We start from the raw sequence: 23,595 nt of genomic DNA, 5'->3' as shown, positions 1-23,595 counted from the left end.
GTGCTTCATTTTTTAAATTAGTTCGGTAATGCAGAGCTTATCGTTTCACTGGAGACGTTAACGTTTCGCTGGACAACTTAGTGTTTCGCTGGAGCACTTAGCGTTTTGCTGGAGAACATAGCGTTTTCCTGGAGAACTTAGCCTTTTTGTGGCGAACTTATCATTTCGCTGGAGAACTTAGCGTTTTGCTGGAGAACTTAGCGTTTCGCTGGATAACTTAGAGTTTCACTGGAGGACATTGCGTTTCGCAGGAGAACTTAGCGTTTCGCAGGAGAACATAGCATTTCAATTGAGAAATTGGTTCGGTAATGCAGAAATTATTGTTTCGCTGGTGAACTTAGCGTTTTGCTGGAGAACTTAGCTTTTCGATGGAGAACATGGCGTTTCAATTGAGAAATTAGCTCGGTAATGCAGAACTTATTGTTTCGCTGAAGAAATTAGCGTTTTGCTGGAGAACTTAGCGTTTTGCTGGAGAACTTTGTGTTTCAATTGAGAAATTAGTTCGGTAATAAAGAACTTATCGTTTTACTGGAGAAGTTAACGTTTCGCTGGACAACTTAGTGTTTCGCTGGAGATCTTAGCGTTTCATTTGAGAACTTAGCGTTTTGCTGGAGAACTAAGCATTTTGCTGTAGAACTTTGTGTTTCAATTGAGAAATTAGTACGGTAATGCAGAACTTAGCGTTTCACTGGAGAACTTAGCGTTTCGCTGGAGAACTTAGCGTTTTGCTGGAGAACTTTGCGTTTCAATTGAGAAATTAGTTTGGTAATGTAGAACTTATCTTTTCTGTGGAGAACTTAGCGTTTCACTGGAGAACTTAGCGTTTTGCTGGAGAACTTTGCGTTTCAATTGAGAAATTGGTTCTGTAATGTAGAACTTATCGTTTCTGTGGAAAACCTAGCGTTTCGCTGGAGAACTTAATGTTTTGCTGGAGAAGATAGTGTTTTGCTGGAGAACTTAGCGTTTTGCCCAATTTAACCCAGTTCAGCTCACTTTACAGCCCAGCCCACTGCAGCTCAGCGCAGACAAGCTGAGCCCAATTAGGCCCACTTTAGCACAATTCAGCCCGGTTTAGCACAGCCCAGCCCAGCCAAGACATGATCAGCCACTTCAAGCCACTTTACCTCAGTTCAGCCCAGTTCAGCCCAGCCCAGCAAAATTTACTCCAATTCGGCCCAGTCCAGTCACTTTCAGACAAGCTCAGATCTGTCTAACCCAGTGAAGCCCCCTTCGGCCCAGTTCAGCCACTCCAGCACAGTTCAGCCCAGTTTGGCCCACTTCAGGAGAGTTTAGACCACTTTGGCCCACTTCAGACCAGCCCAGCCCAGTTTAGCCCACTTCAACACAGTTTAGCCTTGTCCAGCCCAGCAGAGCCCAGCCCACCCTCGTTTGCTACAGGCAGAACGGCTCGTTTGCTACACAGCATGGCTTGGCACTACTTTGGCCCAATTCAGACCAGTCCAGCCCACTTTAGCTCAGTCCACTGCAATTAAGCCCACCCAAGGACAGTTTAGCCCAGTCCAGCACATTTTGGCCCACTTCAGACCTCTCCAGACCACTTTAGCCCAGCACAGCCCAGTTTAGCCCAGTGCACACCAGTCCAGCCCAGCTTATCTCACTTCAGACACTTTACCCCACTTCAGTCCAGGCCCCATCAGCCCTGTCCAGCCCTTTCCAGCTCCCCCCAGCCTGTTCAGCCCACTTCAGCCCAGCGCAGCCAGCTTTAGCAAAGTCCGTTCCACTTCAGCCCAGCCCAGCCCACTTTGCTGGAGAACTTAGCGTTTTGCTGGAGAACTTTGTGTTTCAATTGAGAAATTAGTTCGGTAATGCAGAAGTTAGCGTTTCACTGGAGAACTTAGCGTTTCGCTGCAGAACTTAGCGTTTTGCTGGAGAACTTTGCGTTTCAATTGAGAAATTGGTTCTGTAATGTAGAACTTATCGTTTCTGTGGAAAACCTAGCGTTTCGCTGGAGAACTTAATGTTTTGCTGGAGAACATAGTGTTTTGCTGGAGAACTTAGCGTTTTGCTGGATAACAGAGCGTTTCGCTGGAGAATTTAGCGTTTTGCCCAATTGAACCCAGTTCAGCCCACTTTACAGCCCAGCCCACTGTAGCTCAGCGCAGACAAGCTGAGCCCAATTAGGCCCACTTTAGCACAGTTCAGCCCGGTTTAGCACAGCCCAGCCCAGCCAAGACATGATCAGCCTCTTCAAGCCAGTTTACCTCAGCTCAGCCCAGCCCAGCAAAATTTCTCCAATTCGGCCCAGTCCAGTCACTTTCAGACAAGCTCAGATCTGTCTAACCCAGTGAAGCCCCCTTCGGCCCAGTTCAGCCACTCCAGCACAGTTCAGCCCAGTTTGGCCCACTTCAGGAGAGTTTAGACCACTTTGGCCCACTTCAGACCAGCCCAGCCCAGTTTAGCCCACTTCAACACAGTTTAGCCTTGTCCAGCCCAGCAGAGCCCAGCCCACCCTCGTTTGCTACAGGCAGAACGGCTCGTTTGCTACATAGCATGGCTTGGCACTACTTTGGCCCAATTCAGACCAGTCCAGCCCACTTTAGCTCAGTCCACTGCAATTAAGCCCACCCAAGGACAGTTTAGCACAGTCCAGCACATTTTGGCCCACTTCAGACCTCTCCAGACCACTTTAGCCCAGCACAGCCCAGTTTAGCCCAGTGCACACCAGTCCAGCCCAGCTTATCTCACTTCAGACACTTTACCCCACTTCAGTCCAGGCCCCATTAGCCCTGTCCAGCCCTTTCCAGCTCCCCCCAGCCCCTTCAGCCCACTTCAGCCCAGCGCAGCCAGCTTTAGCAAAGTCCGTTCCACTTCAGCCCAGCCCAGCCCAGCCCACTTTAGCCCACTTCAGACCAGTTTTGCCCTGGCCAGACCAAGTTAGCTCAGCCCAGCCCAGTTCAGACCTGTCCCAACCAATTTAGCACAGTTCAGCAGGGTTTAGCCCAATTCAGACCATCCAGCACGCCTTAGCCCTCTTGAGCCCACTTCAGCCACACTTCAGACCAGCCCAGCACACTTTAGACCAGTTCAGCCTAGTTTATCCCAATTCACATCTATCCAGAACACTTTGTCACAGTTAAGCCTAATTCAGACCAGTCCAGCCCACTTTAGCCCAACGCAGCCCAGCCCACTACAGTTTAGCCCACTTTAGCCCTTCCCAGCCCAACGTAGCATACTTTAGGCCAGCTCAGTCCAGCCCAGTTTAGCCCAGTCCATCTTATCCCTGCCCAGTTTAACCCAGTTCACCCCACTTTACAGCCCAGCCCACTGCAGCTCAGCGCAGACAAGCTGAGCCCAATTAGGCCCACTTTAGCACAGTTCAGCCCGGTTTAGCACAGCCCAGCCCAGCCAAGACATGATCAGCCTCTTCAAGCCAGTTTACCTCAGCTCAGCCCAGCCCAGCAAAATTTACTCCAATTCGGCCCAGTCCAGTCACTTTCAGACAAGCTCAGATCTGTCTAACCCAGTGAAGGCCCCTTCGGCCCAGTTCAGCCACTCCAGCACAGTTCAGCCCAGTTTGGCCCTCTTCAGGAGAGTTTGGACCACTTTGGCCCACTTCAGACCAGCCCAGCCCAGTTTAGCCCACTTCAACACAGTTTAGCCTTGTCCAGCCCAGCAGAGCCCAGCCCACCCTCGTTTGCTACAGGCAGAACGGCTCGTTTGCTACACAGCATGGCTTGGCACTACTTTGGCCCAATTCAGACCAGTCCAGCCCACTTTAGCTCAGTCCACTGCAATTAAGCCCACCCAAGGACAGTTTAGCACAGTCCAGCACATTTTGGCCCACTTCAGACCTCTCCAGACCACTTTAGCCCAGCACAGCCCAGTTTAGCCCAGTGCACACCAGTCCAGCCCAGCTTATCTCACTTCAGACACTTTACCCCACTTCAGTCCAGGCCCCATTAGCCCTGTCCAGCCCTTTCCAGCTCCCCCCAGCCCCTTCAGCCCACTTCAGCCCAGCGCAGCCAGCTTTAGCAAAGTCCGTTCCACTTCAGCCCAGCCCAGCCCAGCCCACTTTAGCCCACTTCAGACCAGTTTTGCCCTGGCCAGACCAAGTTAGCTCAGCCCAGCCCAGTTCAGACCTGTCCCAACCAATTTAGCACAGTTCAGCAGGGTTTAGCCCAATTCAGACCATCCAGCACGCCTTAGCCCTCTTGAGCCCACTTCAGCCACACTTCAGACCAGCCCAGCACACTTTAGACCAGTTCAGCCTAGTTTATCCCAATTCACATCTATCCAGAACACTTTGTCACAGTTAAGCCCAATTCAGACCAGTCCAGCCCACTTTAGCCCAACGCAGCCCAGCCCACTACAGTTTAGCCCACTTTAGCCCTTCCCAGACCAACGTAGCGTACTTTAGGCCAGCTCAGTCCAGCCCAGTTTAGCCCAGTCCATCTTATCCCTGCCCAGTTTAATCCAGTTCACCCCACTTTACAGCCCAGCCCACTGCAGCTCAGCGCAGACAAGCTGAGCCCAATTAGGCCCACTTTAGCACAGTTCAGCCCGGTTTAGCACAGCCCAGCCCAGCCAAGACATGATCAGCCTCTTCAAGCCAGTTTACCTCAGCTCAGCCCAGCCCGGCAAAATTTACTCCAATTTGGCCCAGTCCAGTTACTTTCAGACAAGCTCAGATCTGTCTAACCCAGTGAAGCCCCTTCGGCCCAGTTCAGCCACTCCAGCACAGTTCAGCCCAGTTTGGCCCACTTCAGCAGAGTTTAGACCACTTTGGCCCACTTCAGACCAGCCCAGCCCAGTTTAGCCCACTTCAACACAGTTTAGCCTTGTCCAGCCCAGCAGAGCCCAGCCCACCCTCGTTTGCTACAGGCAGAACGACTCATTTGCTACACAGCATGGCTTGGCACTACTTTGGCCCAATTCAGACCTAGAGGGCAACACCTGCAATACCGAACACAAATACTGAACCCCTTTACCACGTTCTTCTCAACTCTAAGCTCACACACACACACACACACACACAAACCCCTTAACTCCTCGCAGCCCTCCTCCGTTGGCACCTTCACCTCTCCCGAGTTACCTGCGGCACCTGAAACACAAAGGGAAACAAACTCTGAGAGAGGGTTCCAAGATGCATCCTGCCCTCAGCAAGTCCCATCTCCCTCTCCCGTCACTCTTAGGATCTTGCCACAGTTGCCAAGTTCCTTTCCATCATCTGCAACAACAAACAAACGGGAGCACACTGTGCTGGCTGTCACTACCCCCACCCCAGCCAGCAATGCCAGCCTGTTCCATAACAAACCCCTGCCTCCTCCAATGCTCCTCAACACGGTGCTCGCATGCTCCACATTGATTCCGGAGCATGATGACGGGCTGTCTCCTGCAATCCAGAACCTAGGAGTACAAGGGAGACAAATTACCACCGTGCTTGCAAGAAGGGACCAAGCCACAACCCCTATTGTTACCTCCCTGCCTCACCACACACACTCACCTGACTCCAGATGTAAAACACAGGACCTGCAACACCAAACAGAAATACTGCACCCCCTTGCCGTGATATTTTCAAATCTGAGCTCACACACACAACCCACTTATCTTCTCACGGCCCTCCTCCATTTGCCTCTTAACCTCTCCTGAGCTGGCTGCAGCACCTGAAAAACAACTCATTGGAAACACACAGAGAAGGTTCAAAGCGGCAACCATGCCTCCGGAAGTCCCGCCTCCCTGTCCCGTCACTTTACTGCTCATCCACTGGCCTTCGCAGGCCTGCGGTTCTCTTCTTCAAGCCCGTGCACTGTCTACAGAACACAAATACAAGGAATGTTTCCAAGTTCATGACAATTGCAAGACATTCCATCAGTTGAGCTATGTTTAGCGGGCTGAAACAGCACGTTGCCCAAGGCAGCTCTGGGTCAGAGGTCACGCTCAGCTCCTTCTTCTGCACCTCCTAATTGAAAATAAACAGCAAAGCATAAGCCAGACAGGAGATTAAGCTGGAACTTCTTCCTTCTGACACAGCAAGTTCACCCCCCTGGTACCTTCAACTCTGCTCGACCCTCCCAAGAAGCCTCTCACACGTGCCTATCCACCTCGCCATCTGCAAGAACAACCTGGCATTAGTCACCGCAACGCCAAGCAAAAGCTTAGTCTGCCTCAAAGCCTCAGGCCACACTCACACCGACGCTTAGGTTGACATGCAGTCACACACTGGCATTCACACACTCTCAGAACAGGCCCTCACACCCTCCAGCTCACACACTAACTCCAGATATATACTATCACACCCACTCCCAAGCAGACTCTCTGCCCCCGACTCATTCATTACAAGCTTATTCCCAGAGCTCTTCTGTCCATTCGCACAGATCATCAAGAGTAGACAGCTACACTGTGATTATAAAAACCCACCACCTACGCTCCAGAGCTCAAGAACTCCAGGTCAGAGAAAACCAGAGACAAACAGAACTGCCAACTACTTTATTAACATGGGAAACTACAGAGATACTCAAGGATACTTCTCATGGCTGCCTATCTTCCCAACCCCAAGGACCCTGCCAAGACCACCAGCAAACCAGCTCCAAGAATCATCACGGCCGTGCGAGGTGGCAGGCTCAACCTTAGCGGGCGTCCCCGCGCAGGCAACGGTCGCCTGGGTGGGATGAGCTTCTGCCTCCCTCACACGGCATGAGGCTCGGGCTTCCATACTCACAAACGGGCACGCTCATTGCGACGCAGGGGGCCAGCCCACATCGCAAGAAGTGGCCAACAATATCTGGGAAGGTCTGCAAGGCTCAGGACTTTTCCAGGCAGTTCTAAAGCACAACTTCCTGGGTAGGAAACAAAGCTGGACTCGTCTTGAAACAGCCAAAGCACCACTCTCTGCGAGGAGCCAAAGGCGACAAACAGCACTTGCCCACCCTTGTGTGTTTCACCACGGACCATTACCTACTGTCCCGGACGCGACACCCCAGACTTAAGCCCCACAAATGGCACCTTTTCATCCTGGCATTTAAATCTGAGGCACCACCTGCGCTATAGCTGACCATTTACCTCCCAGCCACCTCCGACTGTGTCCTCAGACATTCTGGCTCAAATACTACATTGGAATGCTACATCTCAAACCCCTTCCTGCCATTCTGACGTTGTCCCCCACGCCCTCGCCTCCTACAGGAGGCCCTCTACTTAGCGTGCGTAGTGCCGTGCGTCTCGAGGCGGCCTCACTGCTCAGAACTCCCACAGCAGACGCCAGCCATCTTGCTGCCGTTACCAAGTTCCTCTTCATCATCTGCCAGAAACAAACAAAGAAAGGGGAACACGTTGTGCTGGCCATCATCTCCAGCATCCCAGCTATCTATGCCAGCCTTTTCTGTAACTTTACTTCGCCTTTACATTATGCTCACCTACTCCCAATCTATTGCAGAATACAATGCTGGGCTTCTCCTGCACTCTAGGACCTAGGAGTACAATAGAAAGAAATGACCATGGTGCTTGTAAAAAGTGACCAACCCCCACAACCATTATTGTTACCTCTCCGACTCACCTCAAATACTCACCTGACTGCAGAAGTGGAACGCAAGACCTGCAATAACCAACACTACTACTGAACCCTTTGCCATGTTATTCTCAGCTCTTACTCACCACTCACGCAGACAACCTTCTGACAGCCCTCCTCAGCTGGCAGCTTCACCTCTCTTGATTTAAGTGTGGCACCTAAAAAAGAAATGGAAACAGGCACTCATGGAGAGAAAAACAGAAGCTTTGGCCGACCCTGAAATAAGTTGCTACTGGGGTGTTCCAAGCATGGCTCACCTTGACTGAGTCATCTGAATGTTATTTTTCAGCTCGAGTGTGAGGATGAGTTTGAGCCAGGGAGTCTTAGCCAGGTAGTCAGAACCAGGAATTCTGTGTTAGAATCAACTTGAGATTTGTGTGGATGCATGAGCCAGTCAGTGTCAGACTAAACCTAAGTGAGTGTGAGGAGAAGTCAGCGCCAGAGAACGTCTGTGCAGCTTAAACATGAACATGAGTCTGAGCCAGTCTGTGTGAGAAGGAGCCTGCACTGTCTGCCAGTCTTGAATATGAGTCTAAGCCAATGAAAGCCAGAAAATTAAAGCTGGGGAGCAGGCAATGAACCAGAACCAGACGAAACAAGACCCAGCTGTGGATCGTCAGGGTGCTTTTATCCCAGCTGGGAGTTTGCCCCACCCCTGACCCAGGGCACTGGGGGAAGGGCTGTGGGTGACACCCTCCCTCCCTAACACAGTCAAGCTGTAGCTGCCCTACCCATGTAAGCTCATGCTACAGAGTAACCCCCTGCCTTTCCCTCAGCCCCATGCTACATTTCAAACCCCGGACCTTGTCCCCCACCCTCCAGCCCCAAGCAGCAGTCCCTCTACTTAGCTTCCATAGTGCCATGGGTTTCAAGCTGGCCTTGATGCTCAGAACACCCACATCAGAGTCCTGTGATCTTGCCACAGCTGCCAAGTTTCTCTTTACCACCTGCAGCAAACAAACGAGCAAACAGGAACACACTGTGCTGGCCACCATCATCACCAGCACCCCACCCACCAGTGCTGGCCTGCTCTGTAACAGCCCTCTTTCTCCTTCAAAGCTCATCATGTGCTTGCCTGTTCCAAACCCACAGTGGAGTCCGACATTGAGCCTCTCCTCACCTCCAGGTCCTAGGAGTACAATAGAGACAAATGATCACCCTGCTTGCAAAAAGGGACCGACCCCACTATCCTTCTCCTTACCTGTCTGACTCACTTCAAGCACTCATCCGACTCCAAAGGTAGAGGGCAGCTCTGCAACACCGAGCACAAATACTGAACCCCTTTGCCATGCTCTCCTCAACAATTAAGCACCCCCAACACACACAACCCCCGATCTTCTCACAGCCCTCCTGAGTTTGCAGCTTCACCTCCCTCGAGTTATCTGCAGCACCTAGAAAAGTAAAGGGAACATGCACACACTGACAGAGATACAGAAGCTGCACCCTTCCCTCAGGAAGTCCCATCTCTCTCTCCTGTCACTTTACTACTCATCCACTAGCCCTCAGAGCTTTTCCATCCCTTTATTCTAACGTGTACACCCCCTGGAATACACCACCAACAAAAAGTAATTGCAGCTTTATGAAAATGACAAGACCCTAAAATAAATTGCTGCTTGGGTGGTCTAAGCTTTGCTCACCTTGGCTAAATCACCTGAATGTCTTTGTTTAGTTAGAATGTGAGAGCGAGTCTGAACCAGGAAGCCTGCCTGTGTTAGTCTCGATGTGAGACTCGTGTGGTTGGGCGAGCCAGTCAATGCCAAATTGAGCCTAAATCTGAACTAGAGTGTCTGTGCTGTTTAAGCATATGAGCCTGAGCCAGTCTGTGTGGAAGAAAACCTCTTTGAGACTAAGCCCTAGAATGTGAGACAGAAAACCCCCACCCAGTCTGAAACCAAGTATAGTTTTGAGCCCAGCTTCATAAAAGTGAAGCTATGGAATCTGAGAATTTTGAAGAGAAATCTAAGCCCCCAAAAGAAACCCAAGAAGTTAAAATCAGAGAGCAGCCAAGAAACCAAACCCAAAACAACAAAAACCAGGTGCACCTTGTCAGGCTGTTTTTATCCCAGCAGCTGGTTTGCCCCACCCCTGAGCCAGGGCACTGGGGAGGGGGGGGGTTGTGGGTAGGGCCTGGGGTATATAAGGCACAGCTTCAGAGTAAGGGTCTTCTTTAGGATTTGTTGCTGTTCAAGGTAAGGTCTTTGGGGTGTTTTGTGGTTTTAATGATGTGTGTATTGCTTTTGTTTTTTGAGTTTTTTGAAATGATTTTTTCTGAGCTAATTTTTTTAAGCTATCTTTGGTTTTGCATCTTGTATAAATGAATTTCTTTGTGCTGTGGTTTTACTTGAGGTGCTGTTCTTAGTGGTGGTGTTCAGGTAAGGGTTTTTTTTAATTGCTCTCAGACACAGAACTTAAAGAAAAATTTGTTCACAGTTTATGTTCTTATTATTTGTCTTTTATTTCTCATAAAATATTTATAACAGTGGTTACTGAGCAAACATTCCATTTATATGTTTAAGAGTTACTTCAAGAGTGCCTTTGGGTTTGTGCTCTTTCAAAAACTAAGTTGGACACTTGGGTCTAAAGAATACCAAAACATAATATTAATGTTCTTTTGGGATGTAGTGACTGTTAAATAACTGATGACTTTTGGCAGGGAAAGATAAAAGGATGCTTTTCAGCTTGCATATTTCTTATTTTAAAACTCTAAATTACAGAGTGCTTGTTCATTACAGTCTGCATATAATAAATATTTCAGGGAATTTCCTTGTCTTAGTCTGCAGAATGTTGTGTGGCAGTTCTTTTATTTTTTCCTTTTATTCCTGTTACTGCAAATGATAAAAATAAATTGGGTGGGTGCAGTAAACACCCATGTGTCTAGTGTGGGAGATCTGAGCAACAATTTTAGTTTGAGACTTATGACACTATAAAAACTAAGCAGAAAGATTAGTTTTCCACAGAACAGACGGGGGAAACAGCATCAGGATAGCAGAAAGAGATTTGAAATACACCATGGGGATGAGAAAAAATAAGTGGGACTTTTTTTAGCACCATCTTATAGTGGGCAGGGTAGTACAGCTTGACTGTTTTAATGAGTGCATTAGCTTGTGTGCTGTTTTGGTGCTTCCAACTCACTGCTAGAACTGAAAGTGTTAAGCTTGTTCTTGGAACTTAGTCCTTCATATACAGAGTGCTTGTGTTGGCTGGTTAAAAGCTGGTCAGGCATTCGTGTTCATTACTTACAAACATAAAGCAGAGAACAGCTTTTTTTTCAGTCACATCAGCAGGAGCCTTCTAAGGCTTTTATCCAGCTTCCAGTTCCAGCTATAAAAAGGTAAAGGGTTTCATTTTGAGTGTGATGCCCTCATGTTTAGAAAAACATGGAAAAAAGATTCAGTATTTGTGTTTGGTATTGCAGGTGTTGCCCTCTAGGTTGGGAGTCGGATGAGTGCTTGAGGTGAGTCAGGGAGGTAAGCGGAAGGATTGTGGAGTGGGTCACTTTGGCAAGAACCATGGTCACTGGCTTCTGTTGCACTCCTAGGGCACGCAGGGGAGGAGAGGCCCGGCGTCAGAGTCTGGAATGGCTTTGGCACATTTGAGCACGGTGTTGAGGAGCTTGGGAGGAGGCAGACGGTTGGTAAGGAAGAGGCCGAGCTGGATGGCTGGGATGCTGGAGATGATGGACAGCACAACGTGTTCCCCTTTCTTTGTTTGTTTCTGGCAGATGATGAAGAGGAACTTGGTAACGGCAGCAGCATGGCTGGCGTCTGCTGTGGGAGTTCTGAGCAGTGAGGCCGCCTTGAGACGCACGGCACTACGCACGCTAAGTAGAGGGCCTCCTGTAGGAGGCGAGGGCGTGGGGGACAACGTCAGAATGGCAGGAAGTTTCTTTTTGGGGCTTAGATTTCTCTTCAAAATTCTCAGATTCCATAGCTTCACTTTTATGAAGCTGGGCTCAAAACTATACTTGGTTTCAGACTGGGTGGGGGTTTTCTGTCTCACATTCTAGGGCTTAGTCTCAAAGAGGTTTTCTTCCACACAGACTGGCTCAGGCTCATATGCTTAAACAGCACAGACACTCTAGTTCAGATTTAGGCTCAATTTGGCATTGACTGGCTCGCCCAACCACACGAGTCTCACATCGAGACTAACATAGGCTTCCTGGTTCAGACTAGCTCTCACATTCTAACTAAACAAAGACATTCAGGTGATTTAGCCAAGGTGAGCAAAGTTTAGACCACCCAAGCAGCAATTTATTTTAGGGTCTTGTCATTTTCATAAAGCTGCAATTACTTTTTGTTGGTGGTGTATTCCAGGGGGTGTACACGTTAGAATAAAGGGATGGAAAAGCTCTGAGGGCTAGTGGATGAGTAGTAAAGTGACAGGAGAGAGAGATGGGACTTCCTGAGGGAAGGGTGCAGCTTCTGTATCTCTGTCAGTGTGTGCATGTTCCCTTTACTTTTCTAGGTGCTGCAGATAACTCGAGGGAGGTGAAGCTGCAAACTCAGGAGGGCTGTGAGAAGATCGGGGGTTGTGTGTGTTGGGGGTGCTTAATTGTTGAGGAGAGCATGGCAAAGGGGTTCAGTATTTGTGCTCGGTGTTGCAGAGCTGCCCTCTACCTTTGGAGTCGGATGAGTGCTTGAAGTGAGTCAGACAGGTAAGGAGAAGGATAGTGGGGTCGGTCCCTTTTTGCAAGCAGGGTGATCATTTGTCTCTATTGTACTCCTAGGACCTGAAGGTGAGGAGAGGCTCAATGTCGGACTCCACTGTGGGTTTGGAACAGGCAAGCACATGATGAGCTTTGAAGGAGAAAGAGGGCTGTTACAGAGCAGGCCAGCACTGGTGGGTGGGGTGCTGGTGATGATGGTGGCCAGCACAGTGTGTTCCTGTTTGCTCGTTTGTTTGCTGCAGGTGGTAAAGAGAAACTTGGCAGCTGTGGCAAGATCACAGGACTCTGATGTGGGTGTTCTGAGCATCAAGGCCAGCTTGAAACCCATGGCACTATGGAAGCTAAGTAGAGGGACTGCTGCTTGGGGCTGGAGGGTGGGGGACAAGGTCCGGGGTTTGAAATGTAGCATGGGGCTGAGGGAAAGGCAGGGGGTTACTCTGTAGCATGAGCTTACATGGGTAGGGCAGCTACAGCTTGACTGTGTTAGGGAGGGAGGGTGTCACCCACAGCCCTTCCCCCAGTGCCCTGGGTCAGGGGTGGGGCAAACTCCCAGCTGGGATAAAAGCACCCTGACGATCCACAGCTGGGTCTTGTTTCGTCTGGTTCTGGTTCATTGCCTGCTCCCCAGCTTTAATTTTCTGGCTTTCATTGGCTTAGACTCATATTCAAGACTGGCAGACAGTGCAGGCTCCTTCTCACACAGACTGGCTCAGACTCATGTTCATGTTTAAGCTGCACAGACGTTCTCTGGCGCTGACTTCTCCTCACACTCACTTAGGTTTAGTCTGACACTGACTGGCTCATGCATCCACACAAATCTCAAGTTGATTCTAACACAGAATTCCTGGTTCTGACTACCTGGCTAAGACTCCCTGGCTCAAACTCATCCTCACACTCGAGCTGAAAAATAACATTCAGATGACTCAGTCAAGGTGAGCCATGCTTGGAACACCCCAGTAGCAACTTATTTCAGGGTCGGCCAAAGCTTCTGTTTTTCTCTCCATGAGTGCCTGTTTCCATTTCTTTTTTAGGTGCCACACTTAAATCAAGAGAGGTGAAGCTGCCAGCTGAGGAGGGCTGTCAGAAGGTTGTCTGCGTGAGTGGTGAGTAAGAGCTGAGAATAACATGGCAAAGGGTTCAGTAGTAGTGTTGGTTATTGCAGGTCTTGCGTTCCACTTCTGCAGTCAGGTGAGTATTTGAGGTGAGTCGGAGAGGTAACAATAATGGTTGTGGGGGTTGGTCACTTTTTACAAGCACCATGGTCATTTCTTTCTATTGTACTCCTAGGTCCTAGAGTGCAGGAGAAGCCCAGCATTGTATTCTGCAATAGATTGGGAGTAGGTGAGCATAATGTAAAGGCGAAGTAAAGTTACAGAAAAGGCTGGCATAGATAGCTGGGATGCTGGAGATGATGGCCAGCACAACGTGTTCCCCTTTCTTTGTTTGTTTCTGGCAGATGATGAAGAGGAACTTGGTAACGGCAGCAAGATGGCTGGCGTCTGCTGTGGGAGTTCTGAGCAGTGAGGCCGCCTCGAGACGCACGGCACTACGCACGCTAAGTAGAGGGCCTCCTGTAGGAGGCGAGGGCGTGGGGGACAACGTCAGAATGGCAGGAAGGGGTTTGAGATGTAGCATTCCAATGTAGTATTTGAGCCAGAATGTCTGAGGACACAGTCGGAGGTGGCTGGGAGGTAAATGGTCAGCTATAGCGCAGGTGGTGCCTCAGATTTAAATGCCAGGATGAAAAGGTGCCATTTGTGGGGCTTAAGTCTGGGGTGTCGCGTCCGGGACAGTAGGTAATGGTCCGTGGTGAAACACACAAGGGTGGGCAAGTGCTGTTTGTCGCCTTTGGCTCCTCGCAGAGAGTGGTGCTTTGGCTGTTTCAAGACGAGTCCAGCTTTGTTTCCTACCCAGGAAGTTGTGCTTTAGAACTGCCTGGAAAAGTCCTGAGCCTTGCAGACCTTCCCAGATATTGTTGGCCACTTCTTGCGATGTGGGCTGGCCCCCTGCGTCGCAATGAGCATGCCCGTTTGTGAGTATGGAAGCCCGAGCCTCATGCCGTGTGAGGGAGGCAGAAGCTCATCCCACCCAGGCGACCGTTGCCTGCGCGGGGACGCCCGCTAAGGTTGAGCCTGCCACCTCGCACGGCCGTGATGATTCTCGGAGCTGGTTTGCTGGTGGTCTTGGCAGGGTCCTTGGGGTTGGGAAGATAGGCAGCCATGAGAAGTATCCTTGAGTATCTCTGTAGTTTCCCATGTTAATAAAGTAGTTGGCAGTTCTGTTTGTCTCTGGTTTTCTCTGACCTGGAGTTCTTGAGCTCTGGAGCGTAGGTGGTGGGTTTTTATAATCACAGTGTAGCTGTCTACTCTTGATGATCTGTGTGAATGGACAGAAGAGCTCTGGGAATAAGCTTGTAATGAATGAGTGAGGGCGAGAGAGTCTGCTTGGGAGTGGGAGTGGTAGTATTATGTGGAGTTAGTGTGTGAGCCAGAGGGTGTGAGGGTCTGTGTTGAGAGTGTGTGAATGTCAGTCTGTGTATGCATGTCAACCTGAGCGCCGGTGTGAGTCTGGCCTGAGACTTAGAGGCAGACTAAGGTTTGCTTGGCGTTGCGGTGACTAATGCCAGGTTGTTCTTGCAGATGGCGAGATGGATAGCCGCGTGTGAGAGGCTGATGGAGGAGGGTTGAGTGGAGCGATGGTACCAGGTGGGTAAAATTGTGGTGTCAGAAGGAAGTTCCAGCTTACTCTCCTGGCTGTCTTCTGGCTTGCTGTGCGTTTTGAATTTGGAGGTGCGGAGCGAGGAGCGCAGCGAGGTCTGTGCCCCAGAGCTGACTTGGACTAGGTGAGCTATGCTTAGCAGAGTGAAGCAGCACCTGATGGAGTGCCTTGTAGTTTTTGTGAAATTAAAACCAGCTCTTAATGTTGTGTTCTGCAGGGGGTGCACGGGCTCAAAGAAGAGAACGCAAGACGTGCAAAGGCCAGCGGACGAGCAGCAGAGTGACGGGAGAGGGAGATGGGACTTGCTGAGGGCAGGGTGCATCTTGGAACCCTCTCTCAGCGTTTGTCTGTTTCCCTTTGTGTTTCAGGTGCCGCAGGTAACTCGGGAGAGGTGAGGGTGCCAACGGAGGAGGGCTGTGAGGAGTTAAGGGGTTTGTGTGTGTGTGTGTGTGTGTGAGCTTAGAGTTGAGAAGAACGTGGTAAAGGGGTTCAGTATTTGTGTTTGGTATTGCAGGTGTTGCCCTCTAGGTTGGGAGTCGGATGAGTGCTTGAGGTGAGTCAGGGAGGTAAGCGGAAGGATTGTGGAGTGGGTCACTTTGGCAAGAACCATGGTCACTGGCTTCTGTTGCACTCCTAGGGCACGCAGGGGAGGAGAGGCCCGGCGTCAGAGTCTGGAATGGCTTTGGCACATTTGAGCACGGTGTTGAGGAGCTTGGGAGGAGGCAGACGGTTGGTAAGGAAGAGGCCGAGCTGGATGGCTGGGATGCTGGAGATGATGGCCAGCACAACGTGTTCCCCTTTCTTTGTTTGTTTCTGGCAGATGATGAAGAGGAACTTGGTAACGGCAGCAGCATGGCTGGCGTCTGCTGTGGGAGTTCTGAGCAGTGAGGCCGCCTCGAGACGCACGGCACTACGCACGCTAAGTAGAGGGCCTCCTGTAGGAGGCGAGGGCGTGGGGGACAACGTCAGAATGGCAGGAAGGGGTTTGAGATGTAGCATTCCAATGTAGTATTTGAGCCAGAATGTCTGAGGACACAGTCGGAGGTGGCTGGGAGGTAAATGGTCAGCTATAGCGCAGGTGGTGCCTCAGATTTAAATGCCAGGATGAAAAGGTGCCATTTGTGGGGCTTAAGTCTGGGGTGTCGCGTCCGGGACAGTAGGTAATGGTCCGTGGTGAAACACACAAGGGTGGGCAAGTGCTGTTTGTCGCCTTTGGCTCCTCGCAGAGAGTGGTGCTTTGGCTGTTTCAAGACGAGTCCAGCTTTGTTTCCTACCCAGGAAGTTGTGCTTTAGAACTGCCTGGAAAAGTCCTGAGCCTTGCAGACCTTCCCAGATATTGTTGGCCACTTCTTGCGATGTGGGCTGGCCCCCTGCGTCGCAATGAGCGTGCCCGTTTGTGAGTATGGAAGCCCGAGCCTCATGCCGTGTGAGGGAGGCAGAAGCTCATCCCACCCAGGCGACCGTTGCCTGCGCGGGGACGCCCGCTAAGGTTGAGCCTGCCACCTCGCACGGCCGTGATGATTCTCGGAGCTGTTTTGCTGGTGGTCTTGGCAGGGTCCTTGGGGTTGGGAAGATAGGCAGCCATGAGAAGTATCCTTGAGTATCTCTGTAGTTTCCCATGTTAATAAAGTAGTTGGCAGTTCTGTTTGTCTCTGGTTTTCTCTGACCTGGAGTTCTTGAGCTCTGGAGCGTAGGTGGTGGGTTTTTATAATCACAGTGTAGCTGTCTACTCTTGATGATCTGTGCGAATGGACAGAAGAGCTCTGGGAATAAGCTTGTAATGAATGAGTGAGGGCGAGAGAGTCTGCTTGGGAGTGGGAGTGGTAGTATTATGTGGAGTTAGTGTGTGAGCCAGAGGGTGTGAGGGTCTGTGTTGAGAGTGTGTGAATGTCAGTCTGTGTATGCATGTCAACGTGAGCGTCGGTGTGAGTCTGGCCTGAGACTTAGAGGCAGACTAAGGTTTGCTTGGCGTTGCGGTGACTAATGCCAGGTTGTTCTTGCAGATGGCGAGATGGATAGCCGCGTGTGAGAGGCTGATGGAGGAGGGTTGAGTGGAGCGATGGTACCAGGTGGGTAAAATTGTGGTGTCAGAAGGAAGTTCCAGCTTACTCTCCTGGCTGTCTTCTGGCTTGCTGTGCGTTTTGAATTTGGAGGTGCGGAGTGAGGAGCGCAGCGAGGTCTGTGCCCCAGAGCTGACTTGGACTAGGTGAGCTATGCTTAGCAGAGTGAAGCAGCACCTGATGGAGTGCCTTGTAGTTTTTGTGAAATTAAAACCAGCTGTTAATGTTGTGTTCTGCAGGGGGTGCACGGGCTCAAAGAAGAGAACGCAAGACGTGCAAAGGCCAGCGGACGAGCAGCAGAGTGACGGGAGAGGGAGATGGGACTTGCTGAGGGCAGGGTGCATCTTGGAACCCTCTCTCAGCGTTTGTCTGTTTCCCTTTGTGTTTCAGGTGCCGCAGGTAACTCGGGAGAGGTGAGGGTGCCAACGGAGGAGGGCTGTGAGGAGTTAAGGGGTTTGTGTGTGTGTGTGTGTGTGTGAGCTTAGAGTTGAGAAGAACGTGGTAAAGGGGTTCAGTATTTGTGTTTGGTATTGCAGGTGTTGCCCTCTAGGTTGGGAGTCGGATGAGTGCTTGAGGTGAGTCAGGGAGGTAAGCGGAAGGATTGTGGAGTGGGTCACTTTGGCAAGAACCATGGTCACTGGCTTCTGTTGCACTCCTAGGGCACGCAGGGGAGGAGAGGCCCGGCGTCAGAGTCTGGAATGGCTTTGGCACATTTGAGCACGGTGTTGAGGAGCTTGGGAGGAGGCAGACGGTTGGTAAGGAAGAGGCCGAGCTGGATGGCTGGGATGCTGGAGATGATGGCCAGCACAACGTGTTCCCCTTTCTTTGTTTGTTTCTGGCAGATGATGAAGAGGAACTTGGTAACGGCAGCAGCATGGCTGGCGTCTGCTGTGGGAGTTCTGAGCAGTGAGGCCGCCTCGAGACGCACGGCACTACGCACGCTAAGTAGAGGGCCTCCTGTAGGAGGCGAGGGCGTGGGGGACAACGTCAGAATGGCAGGAAGGGGTTTGAGATGTAGCATTCCAATGTAGTATTTGAGCCAGAATGTCTGAGGACACAGTCGGAGGTGGCTGGGAGGTAAATGGTCAGCTATAGCGCAGGTGGTGCCTCAGATTTAAATGCCAGGATGAAAAGGTGCCATTTGTGGGGCTTAAGTCTGGGGTGTCGCGTCCGGGACAGTAGGTAATGGTCCGTGGTGAAACACACAAGGGTGGGCAAGTGCTGTTTGTCGCCTTTGGCTCCTCGCAGAGAGTGGTGCTTTGGCTGTTTCAAGACGAGTCCAGCTTTGTTTCCTACCCAGGAAGTTGTGCTTTAGAACTGCCTGGAAAAGTCCTGAGCCTTGCAGACCTTCCCAGATATTGTTGGCCACTTCTTGCGATGTGGGCTGGCCCCCTGCGTCGCAATGAGCGTGCCCGTTTGTGAGTATGGAAGCCCGAGCCTCATGCCGTGTGAGGGAGGCAGAAGCTCATCCCACCCAGGCGACCGTTGCCTGCGCGGGGACGCCCGCTAAGGTTGAGCCTGCCACCTCGCACGGCCGTGATGATTCTTGGAGCTGGTTTGCTGGTGGTCTTGGCAGGGTCCTTGGGGTTGGGAAGATAGGCAGCCATGAGAAGTATCCTTGAGTATCTCTGTAGTTTCCCATGTTAATAAAGTAGTTGGCAGTTCTGTTTGTCTCTGGTTTTCTCTGACCTGGAGTTCTTGAGCTCTGGAGCGTAGGTGGTGGGTTTTTATAATCACAGTGTAGCTGTCTACTCTTGATGATCTGTGCGAATGGACAGAAGAGCTCTGGGAATAAGCTTGTAATGAATGAGTCGGGGGCAGAGAGTCTGCTTGGGAGTGGGTGTGATAGTATATATCTGGAGTTAGTGTGTGAGCTGGAGGGTGTGAGGGCCTGTTCTGAGAGTGTGTGAATGCCAGTGTGTGACTGCATGTCAACCTAAGCGTCGGTGTGAGTGTGGCCTGAGGCTTTGAGGCAGACTAAGCTTTTGCTTGGCGTTGCGGTGACTAATGCCAGGTTGTTCTTGCAGATGGCGAGATGGATAGCCGCGTGTGAGAGGCTGATGGAGGAGGGTTGAGTGGAGCGATGGTACCAGGTGGGTAAAATTGTGGTGTCAGAAGGAAGTTCCAGCTTACTCTCCTGGCTGTCTTCTGGCTTGCTGTGCGTTTTGAATTTGGAGGTGCGGAGCGAGGAGCGCAGCGAGGTCTGTGCCCCAGAGCTGACTTGGACTAGGTGAGCTATGCTTAGCAGAGTGAAGCAGCACCTGATGGAGTGCCTTGTAGTTTTTGTGAAATTAAAACCAGCTCTTAATGTTGTGTTCTGCAGGGGGTGCACGGGCTCAAAGAAGAGAACGCAAGACGTGCAAAGGCCAGCGGACGAGCAGCAGAGTGACGGGAGAGGGAGATGGGACTTGCTGAGGGCAGGGTGCATCTTGGAACCCTCTCTCAGCGTTTGTCTGTTTCCCTTTGTGTTTCAGGTGCCGCAGGTAACTCGGGAGAGGTGAGGGTGCCAACGGAGGAGGGCTGTGAGGAGTTAAGGGGTTTGTGTGTGTGTGTGTGTGTGTGAGCTTAGAGTTGAGAAGAACGTGGTAAAGGGGTTCAGTATTTGTGTTTGGTATTGCAGGTGTTGCCCTCTAGGTTGGGAGTCGGATGAGTGCTTGAGGTGAGTCAGGGAGGTAAGCGGAAGGATTGTGGAGTGGGTCACTTTGGCAAGAACCATGGTCACTGGCTTCTGTTGCACTCCTAGGGCACGCAGGGGAGGAGAGGCCCGGCGTCAGAGTCTGGAATGGCTTTGGCACATTTGAGCACGGTGTTGAGGAGCTTGGGAGGAGGCAGACGGTTGGTAAGGAAGAGGCCGAGCTGGATGGCTGGGATGCTGGAGATGATGGCCAGCACAACGTGTTCCCCTTTCTTTGTTTGTTTCTGGCAGATGATGAAGAGGAACTTGGTAACGGCAGCAGCATGGCTGGCGTCTGCTGTGGGAGTTCTGAGCAGTGAGGCCGCCTCGAGACGCACGGCACTACGCACGCTAAGTAGAGGGCCTCCTGTAGGAGGCGAGGGCGTGGGGGACAACGTCAGAATGGCAGGAAGGGGTTTGAGATGTAGCATTCCAATGTAGTATTTGAGCCAGAATGTCTGAGGACACAGTCGGAGGTGGCTGGGAGGTAAATGGTCAGCTATAGCGCAGGTGGTGCCTCAGATTTAAATGCCAGGATGAAAAGGTGCCATTTGTGGGGCTTAAGTCTGGGGTGTCGCGTCCGGGACAGTAGGTAATGGTCCGTGGTGAAACACACAAGGGTGGGCAAGTGCTGTTTGTCGCCTTTGGCTCCTCGCAGAGAGTGGTGCTTTGGCTGTTTCAAGACGAGTCCAGCTTTGTTTCCTACCCAGGAAGTTGTGCTTTAGAACTGCCTGGAAAAGTCCTGAGCCTTGCAGACCTTCCCAGATATTGTTGGCCACTTCTTGCGATGTGGGCTGGCCCCCTGCGTCGCAATGAGCGTGCCCGTTTGTGAGTATGGAAGCCCGAGCCTCATGCCGTGTGAGGGAGGCAGAAGCTCATCCCACCCAGGCGACCGTTGCCTGCGCGGGGACGCCCGCTAAGGTTGAGCCTGCCACCTCGCACGGCCGTGATGATTCTCGGAGCTGGTTTGCTGGTGGTCTTGGCAGGGTCCTTGGGGTTGGGAAGATAGGCAGCCATGAGAAGTATCCTTGAGTATCTCTGTAGTTTCCCGTGTTAATAAAGTAGTTGGCAGTTCTGTTTGTCTCTGGTTTTTCTGACCTGGAGTTCTTGAGCTCTGGAGCGTAGGTGGTGGGTTTTTATAATCACAGTGTAGCTGTCTACTCTTGATGATCTGTGTGAATGGACAGAAGAGCTCTGGGAATAAGCTTGTAATGAATGAGTCGGGGGCAGAGAGTCTGCTTGGGAGTGGGTGTGATAGTATATATCTGGAGTTAGTGTGTGAGCCGGAGGGTGTGAGGGCCTGTTCTGAGAGTGTCTGAATGCCAGTGTGTGACTGCATGTCAACCTAAGTGTCGGTGTGAGTGTGGCCTGAGGCTTTGAGGCAGACTAAGCTTTTGCTTGGTGTTGCAGTGACTAATGCCAGGTTGTTCTTGCAGATGGCGAGGTGGATAGGCACGTGTGAGAGGCTGCTGTGGGTGGGTTGAGCAGAGTTGAAGGTACCAGGGGGGTGAACTTGCTATGTCAGAAGGAAGAAGTTCCAGCTTAATCTCCTGTCTGGCTTATGCTTTGCTGTTTATTTTCAATTAGGAGGTGCAGAAGAAGGAGCTGAGCGTGACCTCTGACCCAGAGCTGCCTTGGGCAACGTGCTGCTTCAGCCCGCTAAACATAACTCAACTGATGGAATGTCTTGCAATTGTCATGAACTTGGAAACATTCCTTGTATTTGTGTTCTGTAGACAGTGCACGGGCTTGTAGAATAGAACCGCAGGCCTGCGAAGGCCAGTGGATGAGCAGTAAAGTGACGGGAGAGGGAGGCGGGACTTCCGGAGGCATGGTTGCCGCTTTGAACCTTCTCTGTGTGTTTCCAATGAGTTGTTTTTCAGGTGCTGCGGCCAACTCAGGAGAGGTGAAGAGGCAAATGGAGGAAGGCCGTGAGAAGATAAGTGGGTTGTGTGTATGGGCTCAGATTTGAAAATATCACGGCAAGGGGGTGCAGTATTTGTGTTTGGTGTTGCAGGTCCTGTGTTTTACATCTGGAGTCAGGTGAGTGTGTGTGGTGAGGCAGGGAGGTAACAATAGGGGTTGTGGCTTGGTCCCTTCTTGCAAGCACGGTGGTAATTTGTCTCCCTTGTACTCCTAGGTTCTGGATTGCAGGAGACAGCCCGTCATCATGCTCCGGAATCAATGTGGAGCATGCGAGCACCGTGTTGAGGAGCATTGGAGGAGGCAGGGGTTTGTTACGGAACAGGCTGGCGTTGCTGGTTGGGGTGGGGGTAGTGACAGCCAGCACAGTGTGCTCCCGTTTGTTTGTTGTTGCAGATGATGGAAAGGAACTGGGCAACTGTGGCAAGATCCTAAGAATTCCAAGATTCCTTGGAAGCAAGTTCCAGTTGATTGTCCTGGCGGGCTTTTGATTTGCTGCGTGTTTTAAATTAGGAGGTGCAGATGGAGGAGCGCAGTAGGGCTCTGTGTCCCGGAGCTTACTTGGACTGGGTGAGCTATGCTTAGCTGGGTGAAGCAGCAACTGATAGTGTCTTTCAGTTTTTGTGAAATTAAAAGCATCTCTTAAGGCTGTGTTCTGCAGGGAGAGCCCGGGCTCAATGAAGAGCAGGTAAGACGTGCAAAGGCCAGCAGATGAGCAGCAGAGTGACAGCAGAGCGAGAAGGGACTTGCTGAGGTAAGGGTGCATCTTTAAACCCTCTCTCAGCATTTGTCTGTTTCCCTTTGTGTTTCAGGTGCTGCAGGTAACCTGGGGGAGGTGAAGGTGGCAGCTGAGGAGGGCTGTGAGGAGTTAAGGTGTTTGTGTGTTTGTGTGTGTGTGTGTGAGCTTAGAGTTGAGAACAACGAGGAATTTGAAGCTTCTCTTGTGTTGTACTTTGTAAGCAATACATTGTCTCATACAGGGAACCAAAGATCTGCAAAGTCCACTGTGCGAGCAGTAAAATGACAAAAGAAGGAGATGGCACTTGGTAAGTTAAAGGTGCATCTTTGAGTCCTCTCTCAGCATGCCTGCTTTTGTTTCTTTTTCACGTGCTGCCACCAGCTTGGGAGATGTGAAGGCACAAAGCGTGGATAGTTGTAAAGAGTTAAGGGGTTTTTGTGTGTGTGTGTGATGTCTGGGCAATGAGGAGAACATGGCAAAGGGATTGAGTATTTGCATTTGGTATTGCAGGGCCTGTCCTATAGCTTGGGAGTCAGATGAGTGCTTGAGGTGAGTCAGGGAGGTAAGCAGGAGGATAGTGGGGTTAGTCCGTTTTTGCAAACACTCTGGTCATTTTTCTCTATTGCACTCCTAGGTTGCGGAATCCATGAGAGTCCTAGTCCTAGTCCGTTTGGGACAGGCAAGGCGAGCACAATGTTGAGAATATTTGGCGGAGGCAGAAGGTTATGATAGGTCAGGTCGCTCTGGTCGGCTGGTGTGGTGGTGATGACAGCCAGGATAGTGTGTTCCCCTTTCTTTGTTTGCTTCTGGCAGATGATGAAGAGGAACTTGGTAACGGGTGTGGCATTGGTGAAGTCTGCTGCAGGAGTTCTGAGCAGGGAGGCTGCCTGAAGACCCATGGTACAATGCATGCTAAGTGAAGGTACTGTTTTTTTGGGGCAGGGGTGGGGGACAATGTCAGAATGGCAGGAAGGGCTTTGAAATATAGTGTTCTGATGTACTATCTGAGTCAGAATGTCTGGAAGTCTCAGAACACACTTGGAGGGGCCTTTGAGAGGAATGGACAGCTGTAGCGAAGCTAGTACTTTAGAATCAAAAGCAAGGATATAAAGGTGCTATTTGTGCTGCTTAAGTCTGTGCTGTTGTGTCAGGGACAACAGGCAATGGTCTGTGGTGAAACACACAAGGGTGGGAAAGTACTGTTTGTTGTCTTTGGCTCTTAGCAGAGATAGCTGCTTTGGCTGTTTCATGACAAGTCCAGCTTTGTTTCCTCCCTGTAGAGTTCTGCTTTAG

At 51.0% G+C, this 23,595-nt stretch overlaps 4 long non-coding RNA genes across 4 annotated transcripts; 3 read left to right on the top strand and 1 right to left on the bottom strand.

Moving 5' to 3' along the window:
• Nucleotides 1-8,559: 8,559 nt before the first annotated feature.
• On the bottom strand, nt 8,560-9,528 carry LOC136009078 (uncharacterized). The gene is made up of 3 exons (XR_010610310.1): nt 9,160-9,528; nt 8,724-8,913; nt 8,560-8,651 (listed from the first exon to the last, which is right to left on the bottom strand). It is a non-coding gene; the product is annotated as an uncharacterized LOC136009078 (long non-coding RNA).
• A 5,889-nt stretch (nt 9,529-15,417) lies between these two features.
• LOC136009077 (uncharacterized) lies at nt 15,418-16,309 on the top strand. The gene is made up of 3 exons (XR_010610309.1): nt 15,418-15,459; nt 15,544-15,639; nt 15,727-16,309. It is a non-coding gene; the product is annotated as an uncharacterized LOC136009077 (long non-coding RNA).
• Nucleotides 16,310-17,499: 1,190 nt separating this feature from the next.
• On the top strand, nt 17,500-18,391 carry LOC136009076 (uncharacterized). Its single transcript, XR_010610308.1, has 3 exons — nt 17,500-17,541; nt 17,626-17,721; nt 17,809-18,391. It is a non-coding gene; the product is annotated as an uncharacterized LOC136009076 (long non-coding RNA).
• A 1,192-nt stretch (nt 18,392-19,583) lies between these two features.
• Nucleotides 19,584-20,462, top strand: LOC136009075 (uncharacterized). The gene is made up of 3 exons (XR_010610307.1): nt 19,584-19,625; nt 19,710-19,805; nt 19,893-20,462. It is a non-coding gene; the product is annotated as an uncharacterized LOC136009075 (long non-coding RNA).
• The last annotated feature ends 3,133 nt before the right edge of the window (nt 20,463-23,595 follow it).

Source organism: Lathamus discolor, chromosome 2 (genome assembly GCF_037157495.1).
Source record: "Lathamus discolor isolate bLatDis1 chromosome 2, bLatDis1.hap1, whole genome shotgun sequence".
NCBI lineage: Eukaryota > Metazoa > Chordata > Aves > Psittaciformes > Psittacidae > Lathamus > Lathamus discolor.
The sequence above is the reverse complement of the archived record's forward strand: the minus strand, read 5'-3'. Positions and strand labels throughout refer to the sequence as shown.